Source organism: Pleurodeles waltl, chromosome 12, assembly GCF_031143425.1.
Source record: "Pleurodeles waltl isolate 20211129_DDA chromosome 12, aPleWal1.hap1.20221129, whole genome shotgun sequence".
Classification (NCBI taxonomy): domain Eukaryota; kingdom Metazoa; phylum Chordata; class Amphibia; order Caudata; family Salamandridae; genus Pleurodeles; species Pleurodeles waltl.
In genome coordinates, this window is record NC_090451.1 from 77,734,904 (window position 1) to 77,746,999 (window position 12,096).

A 12,096-nucleotide genomic window follows, 5' to 3' on the forward strand; every position below is an offset into this window, starting at 1 on the left:
GACACACATCACCTAGTGCCACTGATAGATGCACAACCCTCTGCACACCGGTGACTCATCATAGTGCGCATCCCTAATGTACATGACACCGTATACACCTGAGCCAATGTACTCCCGAAAGACATCACGCAGTATGGCTCTGAGGCTCCTCATCCACTGCCCTCCTGAGACACATCACGCAGTATGCCTCTGAGGCTCATTATCCACTGCCCTCCTGAGACACATCACGCAGTATACCTCTGAGGCTCCGAGGCTCCTCATCCACTGCACTCCTGAGACACACCACACAGTATGCCTCTGAGGCTCACCATCCTCTGCACTCTGGAGATACACCAGGCAGTATACCTCTGAGGCTCCTCATCCACTGGACTCCTGAGACACACCACGCAGTATGTCTCTGAGGCTCACCATCCTCTGCACTCCTGAGACACACCACGAGACACACCATGCAGTATGCCTCTGAGGCTCACCATCCTCTGCACTCCGGAGATACACCACGCAGTATACCTCTGAGGCTCCTTATCCACTGCACTCCTGAGACACACCACGCAGTATGCCTCTGAGGCTCATCATCCACTGCACTCCTGAGACACACCACGCAGTATACCTCTGAGGCTCCTCATCCACTGCACTCCTGAGACACACCACGCAGTATGCCTCTGAGGCTCACCATCCACTGCACTCCTGAGACACACCACGAGACACACCACGCAGTATGCCTCTGAGGCTCACCATCCACTGCACTCCTGAGACACACCACGCAGTATGCCTCTGAGGCTCATCATCCACTGCACTCCTGAGACACACCACGCAGTATGCCTCTGAGGCTCACCATCCACTGCACTCCTGAGACACACCACGCAGTATACCTCTGAGGCTCCTCATCCACTGCACTCCTGAGACACACCACGAGACACACCACGCAGTATGCCTCTGAGGCTCACCATCCACTGCACTCCTGAGACACACCACGCAGTATACCTCTGAGGCTCATCATCCACTGCACTCCTGAGACACACCACGCAGTATGCCTCTGAGGCTCATTATCCACTGCACTCCTGAGACACACCACGAGACACACCACGCAGTTTGCCTCTGAGGCTCACCATCCACTGCACTCCTGAGACACACCACGCAGTATGCCTCTGAGGCTCATCATCAACTGCCCTCCTGAGACACACCACACAGTATACCTCTGAGGCTCCTCATCCACTGCACTCCTGAGACACACCACGAGACATACCACGCAGTATGCCTCTGAGGCTCACCATCCACTGCACTCCTGAGACACACCACGCAGTATACTTCTTATGCTCCTCATCCACTGCACTCCTGAGACACACCAAGAGACACACCACGCAGTATGCCTCTGAGGCTCACCATCCACTGCACTCCTGAGACACACCACGAGACATACCACGCAGTATGTCTCTGAGGCTCACCATCCTCTGCACTCTGGAAATACACCAGGCAGTATACCTCTGAGGCTCCTCATCCACTGCACTCCTGAGACACACCACACAGTATGCCTCTGAGGCTCATCATTCACTGCCCTCCTGAGCCACATCACCCAGTATGCCTCTGAGGCTCATCATCCACTGCCCTCCTGAGACACACCACGCAGTATACCACTGAGGCTCCTCATCCACTGCACTCCTGAGCCACATCACGCAGTATTCCTGTGAGGCTTATCATCCTCTGCACTCCTAAGCCATACCACACAGTATGCCTCTGAGGCTGATCATCCACTGCACTCCTGAGTCACATCACGCAGTATGCCTCTGAGGCTCATCATCCACTGCACTCCTGAGACACATCACTTGTGGCACCGCTAAGTGCTTGACTCAGCGCACCCAAATTGGCAGATCACTAAGGCCCTCATTATGACATAGGTGGTAAATGCCACCTACCACTACGGCGATGGCCGCCAAAATACTGTCGCTGTGGCTACCAGCCGACTGCCATATTATGACCGTAGCCAGAATTCTGCCAGAAGGCTGGTGGAATTCCAGCTACGGTCATGGTGGTGGACAGCAGTAAGGTGGCGCGGCTGCCAGCAGCAGCCCCACGCCAGTAGACCGCCGCCGACCGTATCATGATCCATGATACGGCCTGGCGGTGTTCTGCTGGCAGACGCTGCTGCTGGCAGTGCCCCTTCCTATCTCCTGCCGGAGGACCCCCTGCAAGCAGGTAAGTCGGGTGCTCCGACAGTGGAGGGGCTGGGGTGTGTGTGTGTATGTTTCTGTGTGCATTCATGCGGGTGTGGGGAGTGTGAAATGTGTGTGTGCATGAATGAATGTGAGTGTGCATGTATGTTGTGATGTGTGAATGCGTGTGTGCTTGTATGTATGTTGATGTGCGTGTATGGATGTATGCATGCGTGGGTGAACGTGGGTATGTGTGTGTGTATGTCTGTGCATGTAGGTGTGCGTGGGGGTAGGAAGGGGGAGGTGGAGGGTGGGGGATGACTCTGGGGAGGGGGAGAGGGGTAGGGGACACCCCTATCATTGCCAGGGAAGAAATTCCCTGACACTGATAGTGCCTACCGCCATGGTTTTTGTGGCAATCAAAAAAGCCACGGAAACCATGGCAGTGGGCAGGGTCATATTCCCGTGGGTAGCCTAGTGACAGCCGCCGGGCTGGAGACTGTAGTCTCCAGCCCGGCGGTCGTTACCACTGTGGCGGTCGGTGTGGTGCATTGGCGGTTTGGCTTTTGCCAAACCGCCAATGTCATAATATGGCGGTATGTACCGCCAGCATGTTGGCAGTACTACCGCCACTATAACACCGACCACCGGGGTCATAATGACCCCCTAAGTCACCCTAGAGATGCCTGGCCTCTGCACAATCAAAGGTTTAAATCTCAGTGCACTACTGAAGTACATGACTCCTGAGGTGCACTCCTGAGAAGCGTTACCCAGTGCCCCTCAGAGGCACATCACATAATGCACCCGTGAAGCACATTGATCCCGTACACCTCAGAGTTGCATCACCTAATGCACCCCTGGGGCTCATGATCCAGTGCATCCCAGGGCCTTATCAGCTATTCATTGCACCCTGAGAAGCATTACCTGGTGCACCTCAAAGGCATAATACCAAATGCACCCCTGAGGCGCATGACTCAGTGCACCTCAGAAGCACATCACCTCATGATTCCCTGAGGCTCATGTCCCAGTGCACGCCAGGGCTGCATCAAACATTTGCTGCATCTGAGAAGTATTACCCGGTGCCTTTCTGAGGCACTTCATCTAATGCACCCCTGAGGCGCTTGACCCTGTGCACCACTTAGATGCATCACTGGTGCTCCCTTGAAGCACTTTACCGTGTACTTACCCGAGAAGCATCACCCAGTGCTCCCCTGAGATCTCACCCAGTTCTCCTCTGAGATCTCACCGAGTGCTTCCCTGAGATCGTACCCAGAGCTCCCCTGGAATCTCACCCAGAGCTCTCCCTGTGCTCTCTACCATATCCCCCTTGCTGCTTTCTAATCTGTGCTCTGCAGAAGCATCCATTGGTGTGCCAATAACTGCACCTGAATGTGTACTACTACTTTCAGTTTGCCTGTGTTAATGAGTGCATGTTTGCTCGTCTTTATGTGTGAATGCCTGTATGTTTGTGGGTTTTTATGTATGGATGCCTGCATGTTTGTCTGGTCCTGATGCATGTATGCCTGCATGTTTGCTGGTCTTTATGCATGGATTCCTGCATGTTTGCTGGTCTTTCTGCACTAAAGCCTGTATGGTCTTTATGCATGCATGCCTGCATGTTTGTCTGGTCTTTATGCATGGATGCCTGCATGTTTGTCTGGTCTTTATGCATGGGTGCCTGCATGTTTGTCTGGTGTTTATGCATGGATGCCTACATGTTTGCTGACCTTTATGCGTGGATGCCTGCATGTTTGATGGTCTATATGAGTGGATGCCTGCATGTTAGCTGGTCTTTATGCATGGATGCCTGCATCTCTGCTGGTCTTTATGCATGATTACCTGTGTCTTTGCTGGTCTTTATGCGTAGATGCCTTCATGTTTGTTGGTCTTTATGCAGGCATCCATGAATAAATGCCAGCAAACATACAGGTTTGCTGGCATTTATGCACGTATGCCTGTATGTTTGCTGTATCTTTATGAATGGATGCCTCCATGTGTGCTGGCTTTTATGCATGGATTTCTGCATGCTTTCTGGGCTTAGTGCTTGAAAGCCTATATGTTTGTTTGTCTTTATTCATGAATGCCTGCATGTTTTTTGGTCTGTGTCCTTGGATGCCTACATGTCGACTGGTCTTCCTGCATGAATGCCTGTATGTTTGCTGGTGTATGTGCAAGGAAGCCTTTATGTTTGCTGGTCAGTATGTATGGATGCCTGCATGTTTGCTGATCTTACTGCATGAATGTCTGCATGTTTGCTGGTCTTTCTGCATGGATGCCTGCAGGTTTGCTGATCTTTATGCGTGGGTGCCTGCATGTTTGTTGGTCTTTATGTATGCTGCCTACTTATTTGTTGGTCTTTATGCGAGGATGCCTGTATGTTTGATGGTCTTAATGTATGAATGCCTGCATGTTAGCTGGTATTTATGCTTGGATGCCTACATGTCGACTGGTCTTCCTGCATGGATGCCTGCATGTTTGCTGGTCAATGTACAAGGATGCCTTTATGTTTGCTGGTCAGCTGGCATGGATGCCTGCATGTTTGCCATTCTTTATGCATGAATGCCTTCATGTTTGCTGGCCTATATGCATGGATGCCTGCAGGTTTGCTGATCATTATGAGTGGGTGCCTGCATGTTTGCTGGTCTTTATGTATGATGCCTACGTATTTGTTGGTCTTAAAGCGTGGATGCCTGTATGTTTGCTGGTCTTTATGTATGGATGCCTGTATGTTAGCTGGTCTTTATGCATGGATGCCTGTATCTTTGCTGGTCTTTATGCATGGATACCTGTATGTTTGCTGGTCTTCATGCATGGATGCCTGTATGTTTGCTGGTCTTTATGCACGGATGCCTGCATGTTAGCTACTCTTTATGAATGGATGCTTGCATGTGAGCTGGTCTTTATGAATGGATGGCTGCATGTGTGCTGGTCTTTGTGCATGGATTCCCTCATGTGAGCTTGTCTTTGTGTACTGATGCATGTATGTTTGCTTGTCTTTATGCATGGATGCCTGTATCTTTGCTGGTGTTTCTGCATGGAAACCTGTATGTTTGTTGGTGTTTATGCATGGATGCCTGCATGTTAGCTACTCTTTATGAATGGATGCCTTCATGTGAGCTGTTTTTTGTGCTCTGATGCATGTATTTTTGCTTGTCTTTTTGCATGGATGCCTGTATTTTTGCTGGTCTTTTTGCACGGATGCCTGTATGTTTGCTGGTCTCTATGCACGGATGGCTGCATGTTAGCTGGTCTTTATGCAAGGATGCTTGCATGTTAGCTGGTCTTTATGAATGAATGCCTACATGTTAGCTAGTCTTTGTACACTGATGCATGTATGTTTGTTTGTCTTTATATATGGATGCCAGAATTTTGGCTGATCTTTTTGCATAGATGCCTGTATATTTGGTGGTCTTTATGCATGGGTGCCTGCGTGCAAGCTGGTCTTTGTGCACTGATGCATGTATGTTTGCTTGTCTTTATGTGTGGATGCCTGTATTTTTGTTGGTCTTTATGCATGGATGCTTGTATGTTTGCTGGTCTTTATGCATAAATGACTGCATGTCAGCCAGTCTTTATGCACAGAAGCCTGTATGTCAGCTGGCCTTTATGAATGAATGCCTATATGTGAGCTGGTCTTTGTTCACTGATGCATGTATGTTTGCTTGTCTTTTTGCATGGATGCCTGTATTTTTGCTTGTCTTAATGCTTACATGCACGCATGTAGGTTTGCAGGTCTTTATGCATGGATGCCTGTATTTTTGCTGGTCTTTCTGAATGGATGACTGCATGTTAGCTGGTTTTTATGCACAGATGCCTGCATGTTAACTGGTCTTTATGAATGGATGCCTGGATGTGAGCTGGTATTTGTGCATGGATGCCTGCATGTGAGCTGGTCTTTATGAATGGATGCCTGCATGTGAGCTGATCTTTGTGCACGGATGCCTGCATATTAGCTGGTCTTTATGCACGGATGCCTGAATGTGAGCTGGTCTTTATGAATGGATGGCTGCATGTTAGCTGGTCTTTATGAATGGATGCCTGCATGTGAGCTGGTCTTTGTGCACGGATGCCTGCATGTGAGCTGGTCTTTATGAATGGATGCCTGCATGTGAGCTGATCTTTGTGCACGGATGCCTGCATATTTGCTGGTCTTTATGCACGGATGCCTGCATTTGAGCTGGTCTTTATGCACGGATGCCTGCATGTGAGCTGGTCTTGATCCATGGATGCCTGCATGTTAGCTGGTCTTTATGAATGGATGGCTGCATGTCAGCTGTTCTTTATGAATGGATGCCTGCATGTGAGCTGGTCTTTGTGCACTGGTACATGTATGTTTGCTTGTCTTTAGGCACGGATGCCTGTAGGTTTGCTGGTCTTTATGTATGGACGCCTGCATGTTAGCTGGTCTTGATGTACGGATGCCTGCATGTGAGCTGGTCTTTATGCATGGATGCCTGCATGTGAGCTGGTCTTGATCCATGGATGCCTGCATGTTAGCTGGTCTTTATGAATGGATGGCTGCATGTCAGCTGTTCTTTATGAATAGATGCCTGCATGTGAGCTGGTCTTTGTGCACAGATGTCTGTATGTTTGTTGGTCTTTAGGCACGGATGCCTGTAGGTTTGCTGGTCTTTATGTATGGACGCCTGCATGTTAGCTGGTCTTGATGTACGGATGCCTGCATGTGAGCTGGTCTTTAGGCATGGATGCCTGCCTGTTAATTGGTCTTTATGAATGGATGGCTGCATGTGAGCTGGTCTTTGTGCACTGATGCATGTATGTTTACTTGTCTTTAAGCATGGATGCATGTACCTTTGCTGGTCTTTATGCGTCGATGCTTGTATGTTTGTTGGGCTTTAGTTGTATTCGTTGATCTCTGGGTTTCCTCCGTGTGCACCTGAAAGTTGTGTGCTTCTGGGGTATACACCCTAAATATCACACTTTAAGATTTATTTTGTATTAACATATAGTAGAAACCTCAATGTTTCATGTACTATAACGGAAGCGAAAAGAAATGCAGTGACACTGACATCCTTTGGGTTCCCTTTCTCATTCCTTGCCATACTTGGTTTACTAATTGAATGAGGAATACTCCCGTCTATCACGCTCTGAATTTGTACCTTCTTGGATGCGGTGGTGGAGGACGGTGCATTCCCTACTGGTCTCCGTTCACCGCTTGTAAGGAAATGCCTCCTTGGCATGGTTGCCCCCTGACTTTTTGCCTTTGCTGATGCTATGTTTACAATTGAAAGTGTGCTGAGGCCTGCTAACCAGGCCCCAGCACCAGTGTTCTTTCCCTAACCTGTACTTTTGTATCCACAATTGGCAGACCCTGGCATCCAGATAAGTCCCTTGTAACTGGTACTTCTAGTACCAAGGGCCCTGATGCCAAGGAAGGTCTCTAAGGGCTGCAGCATGCCTTATGCCACCCTGGAGACCTCTCACTCAGCACAGACACTCTGCTTGCCAGCTTGTGTGTGCTAGTGAGAACAAAACGAGTAAGTCGACATGGCACTCCCCTCAGGGTGCCATGCCAGCCTCTCACTGCCTATGCAAGTATAGGTCAGTCACCCCTCTAGCAGGCCTTACAGCCCTAAGGCAGGGTGCACTATACCATAGGTGAGGGTACCAGTGCATGAGCATGGTACCCCTACAGTGTCTAAGCAAAACCTTAGACATTGTAAGTGCAGGGTAGCCATAAGAGTATATGGTCTGGGAGTCTGTCAAACACGAACTCCACAGCACCATAATGGCTACACTGAAAACTGGGAAGTTTGGTATCAAACTTCTCAGCACAATAAATGCACACTGATGCCAGTGTACATTTTATTGTAAAATACACCACAGAGGGCACCTTAGAGGTGCCCCCTGAAACTTAACCGACTGTCTGTGTAGGCTGACTAGTTCCAGCAGCCTGCCACACTAGAGACATGTTGCTGGCCCCATGGGGAGAGTGCCTTTGTCACTCTGAGGCCAGTAACAAAGCCTGCACTGGGTGGAGATGCTAACACCTCCCCCAGGCAGGAGCTGTAACACCTGGCGGTGAGCCTCAAAGGCTCACCCCTTTGTCACAGCACCGCAGGACACTCCAGCTAGTGGAGTTGCCCGCCCCCTCCGGCCCCGGCCCCCACTTTTGGCGGCAAGGCCGGAGAAAATAATGAGAATAACAAGGAGGAGTCACTGGCCAGTCAGGACAGCCCCTAAGGTGTCCTGAGCTGAGGTGACTCTAACTTTTAGAAATCCTCCATCTTGCAGATGGAGGATTCCCCCAATAGGATTAGGGATGTGACCCCCTCCCCTTGGGAGGAGGCACAAAGAGGGTGTACTCACCCTCAGGGCTAGTAGCCATTGGCTACTAACCCCCCAGACCTAAACACGCCCTTAAATTTAGTATTTAAGGGCTACCCTGAACCCTAGAAAATTAGATTCCTGCAACAACAAGAAGAAGGACTGCCTAGCTGAAAACCCCTGCAGAGGAAGACCAGAAGACAACAACTGCCTTGGCTCCAGAAACTCACCGGCCTGTCTCCTGCCTTCCAAAGAACTCTGCTCCAGCGACGCCTTCCAAAGGGACCAGCGACCTCTGAATCCTCTGAGGACTGCCCTGCTTCGACGACGACAAGAAACTCCCGAGGACAGCGGACCTGCTCCAAAAAGACTGCAACTTTATCCAAAGGAGCAGCTTTAAAGAACCCTGCAATCTCCCCGCAAGAAGCGTGAGACTTGCAACACTGCACCCGGCGACCCCGACTCGGCTGGTGGAGAACCAACACCTCAGGGAGGACCCCCGGACTACTCTACGACTGTGAGTACCAAAACCTGTCCCCCCTGAGCCCCCACAGCGCCGCCTGCAGAGGGAATCCCGAGGCTTCCCCTGACCGCGACTCTCTGAAACCTAAGTCCCGACGCCTGGAAAAGACCCTGCACCCGCAGCCCCCAGGACCTGAAGGACCGGACTTTCACTGCAGACGTGACCCCCAGGAGTCCCTCTCCCTTGCCCAAGTGGAGGTTTCCCCGAGGAAGCCCCCCCTTGCCTGCCTGCAGCGCTGAAGAGATCCCTTGATCTCTCATTGACTTACATTGCGAACCCGGCGCTTGTTCTAACACTGCACCCGGCCGCCCCCGCGCCGCTGAGGGTGAAATTTCTGTGTGGGCTTGTGTCCCCCCCGGTGCCCTACAAAACCCCCCTGGTCTGCCCTCCGAAGACGCGGGTACTTACCTGCAAGCAGACCGGAACCGGGGCACCCCCTTCTCTCCATTATAGCCTATGCGTTTTGGGCACCACTTTGAACTCTGCACCTGACCGGCCCTGAGCTGCTGGTGTGGTAACTTTGGGGTTGCTCTGAACCCCCAACGGTGGGCTACCTTGGACCAAGAACTGAACCCTGTAAGTGTCTTACTTACCTGGTAAAACTAACAAAAACTTACCTCCCCCAGGAACTGTGAAAATTGCACTAAGTGTCCACTTTTAAAGTAACTATTTGTGAATAACTTGAAAAGTATACATGCAATTGAAATGATTCAAAGTTCCTAATGTACTTACCTGCAATACCTTTCAAACAAGATATTACATGTTAAATTTGAACCTGTGGTTCTTAAAATAAACTAAGAAAATATATTTTTCTATAACAAAACCTATTGGCTGGATTTGTCTCTGAGTGTGTGTACCTCATTTATTGTCTATGTGTATGTACAACAAATGCTTAACACTACTCCTTGGATAAGCCTACTGCTCGACCACACTACCACAAAATAGAGCATTAGTATTATCTATTTTTACCACTATTTTACCTCTAAGGGGAACCCTTGGACTCTGTGCATGCTATTCCTTACTTTGAAATAGCACATACAGAGCCAACTTCCTACATTGGTGGATCAGCTGTGGGGTACAAGACTTTGCATTTGCTGGACTACTCAGCCAATACCTGATCACACGACAAATTCCAAAATTGTCATTAGAAATTGATTTTTGCAATTTGAAAAGTTTTCTAAATTCTTAAAAGACCTGCTAGGGCCTTGTGTTAGATCCTGTTTAGCATTTCTTTTAGAGTTTAAAAGTTTGTAAAAGGTTGAATTAGATTCTAGAACCAGTTTTAGATTCTTAAAAAGTATTCCAACTTTTAGAAGCAAAATGTCTAGCACAGATGTGACTGTGGTGGAACTCGACACCACACCTTACCTCCATCTACAGATGAGAGAGCTAAGGTCACTCTGTAAACTAAAGAAAATAGCAATGGGCCCCAAACCTACCAAAGTACAGCTCCAGGAGCTTTTGGCTGAGTTTGAAAAGGCCAACCCCTCTGAGAATGGCAACACAGAGGATGAAGATAGTGACTTGGAGGGAAATTCCCCCCCTCCAGTCCTACTTAGGGAGAGCAGGGCTTCTCAAGCCCTGACTCCACAAATAATAGTCAGAGATGCTGGTTCCCTCACAGGAGGGACCAACAACTATGAAATCACTGAGGATAACTCCAGTGAAGAGGACATCCAGTTAGCCAGGATGGCCAAAAGATTGGCTTTGGAAAGACAGATCCTAGCCATAGAGAGGGAAAGACAAGAGATGGGCCTAGGACCCATCAATGGTGGCAGCAACATAAATAGGGTCAGAGATTCTCCTGACATGTTGAAAATCCCTAAAGGGATTGTAACTAAATATGAAGATGGTGATGACATCACCAAATGGTTCACAGCTTTTGAGAGGGCTTGTGTAACCAGAAAAGTGAACAGATCTCACTGGGGTGCTCTCCTTTGGGAAATGTTCACAGGAAAGTGTAGGGATAGACTCCTCACACTCTCTGGAAAAGATGCAGAATCTTATGACCTAATGAAGGGTACCCTGATTGAGGGCTTTGGATTCTGCACTGAGGAGTATAGGATTAGATTCAGGGGGGCTCAAAAATCCTCGAGCCAGACCTGGGTTGACTTTGTAGACTACTCAGTAAAAACACTAGATGGTTGGATTCAAGGCAGTGGTGTAAGTAATTATGATGGGCTGTACAATTTATTTGTGAAAGAACACCTGTTAAGTAATTGTTTCAATGACAAACTGCATCAGCATCTGGTAGACCTAGGCCCAATTTCTCCCCAAGAATTGGGAAAGAAGGCGGACCATTGGGTCAAGACTAGGGTGTCCAAAACTTCCACAGGGGGTGACCAAAAGAAAGGGGTCACAAAACCTCCCCAGGGGAAAGGTGGTGAGACAGCCAAAAATAAAAATAGTAAAGAGTCTTCTACAGGCCCCCAAAAACCTGCACAGGAGGGTGGGCCCAGAGCCTCTTCACAAAACAATCCTGGGTACAAGGGTAAAAACTTTGATCCCAAAAAGGCCTGGTGTCGAAACTGTAGTCAGTCTGGACACCAAACTGGAGACAAGGCCTGTCCCAAGAAAAGTTCCACTCCAAACTCCAATCCAGGTAACACTGGAAAGGCTAGTCTCCAAGTGGGATCAACAGTGTGCCCAGAGCAAATCAGGGTCCACACTGAAGCTACTCTAGTCTCTGAGGGTGGGGTGGATTTAGCCACACTAGCTGCCTGGCTGCCTAACATGCAAAAATACAGGCAGCAGCTCTTTATTAATGGGACAAGTGTAGAAGGCCTGAGGGATACAGGTGCCAGTGTCACCATGGTGACAGAGAAACTGGTTTCCCCTGGCCAATACTTGACTGGAAAAACTTATACAGTCACCAACGCTGACAATCAGACTAAAGCACATCCCATGGCAATGGTAACTTTAGAATGGGGAGGGGTCAATGGCCTGAAACAGGTGGTGGTCTCCTCAAACATCCCAGTAGACTGTCTGCTTGGAAATGACCTGGAGTCCTCAGCATGGGCTGAGGTAGAACTAAAAACCCATGCAGCCATGCTGGGTATCCCTGAACTGGTGTGTGTAAAAACAAGAGCACAATGCAAGACACAGGGGGAAAAAGTAGAGCTGGAGTCTGGAAAAATG

The 12,096-nt window shown here is 49.2% G+C and overlaps 1 protein-coding gene across 6 annotated transcripts in view; it reads left to right on the plus strand.

Moving 5' to 3' along the window:
- LOC138268383 (phospholipid-transporting ATPase IC-like) overlaps nt 1–12,096 on the plus strand; it is a 324,435-nt gene that overhangs the window by 268,556 nt on the left and 43,783 nt on the right. The gene's annotated exons all lie outside the window — the stretch shown is intronic.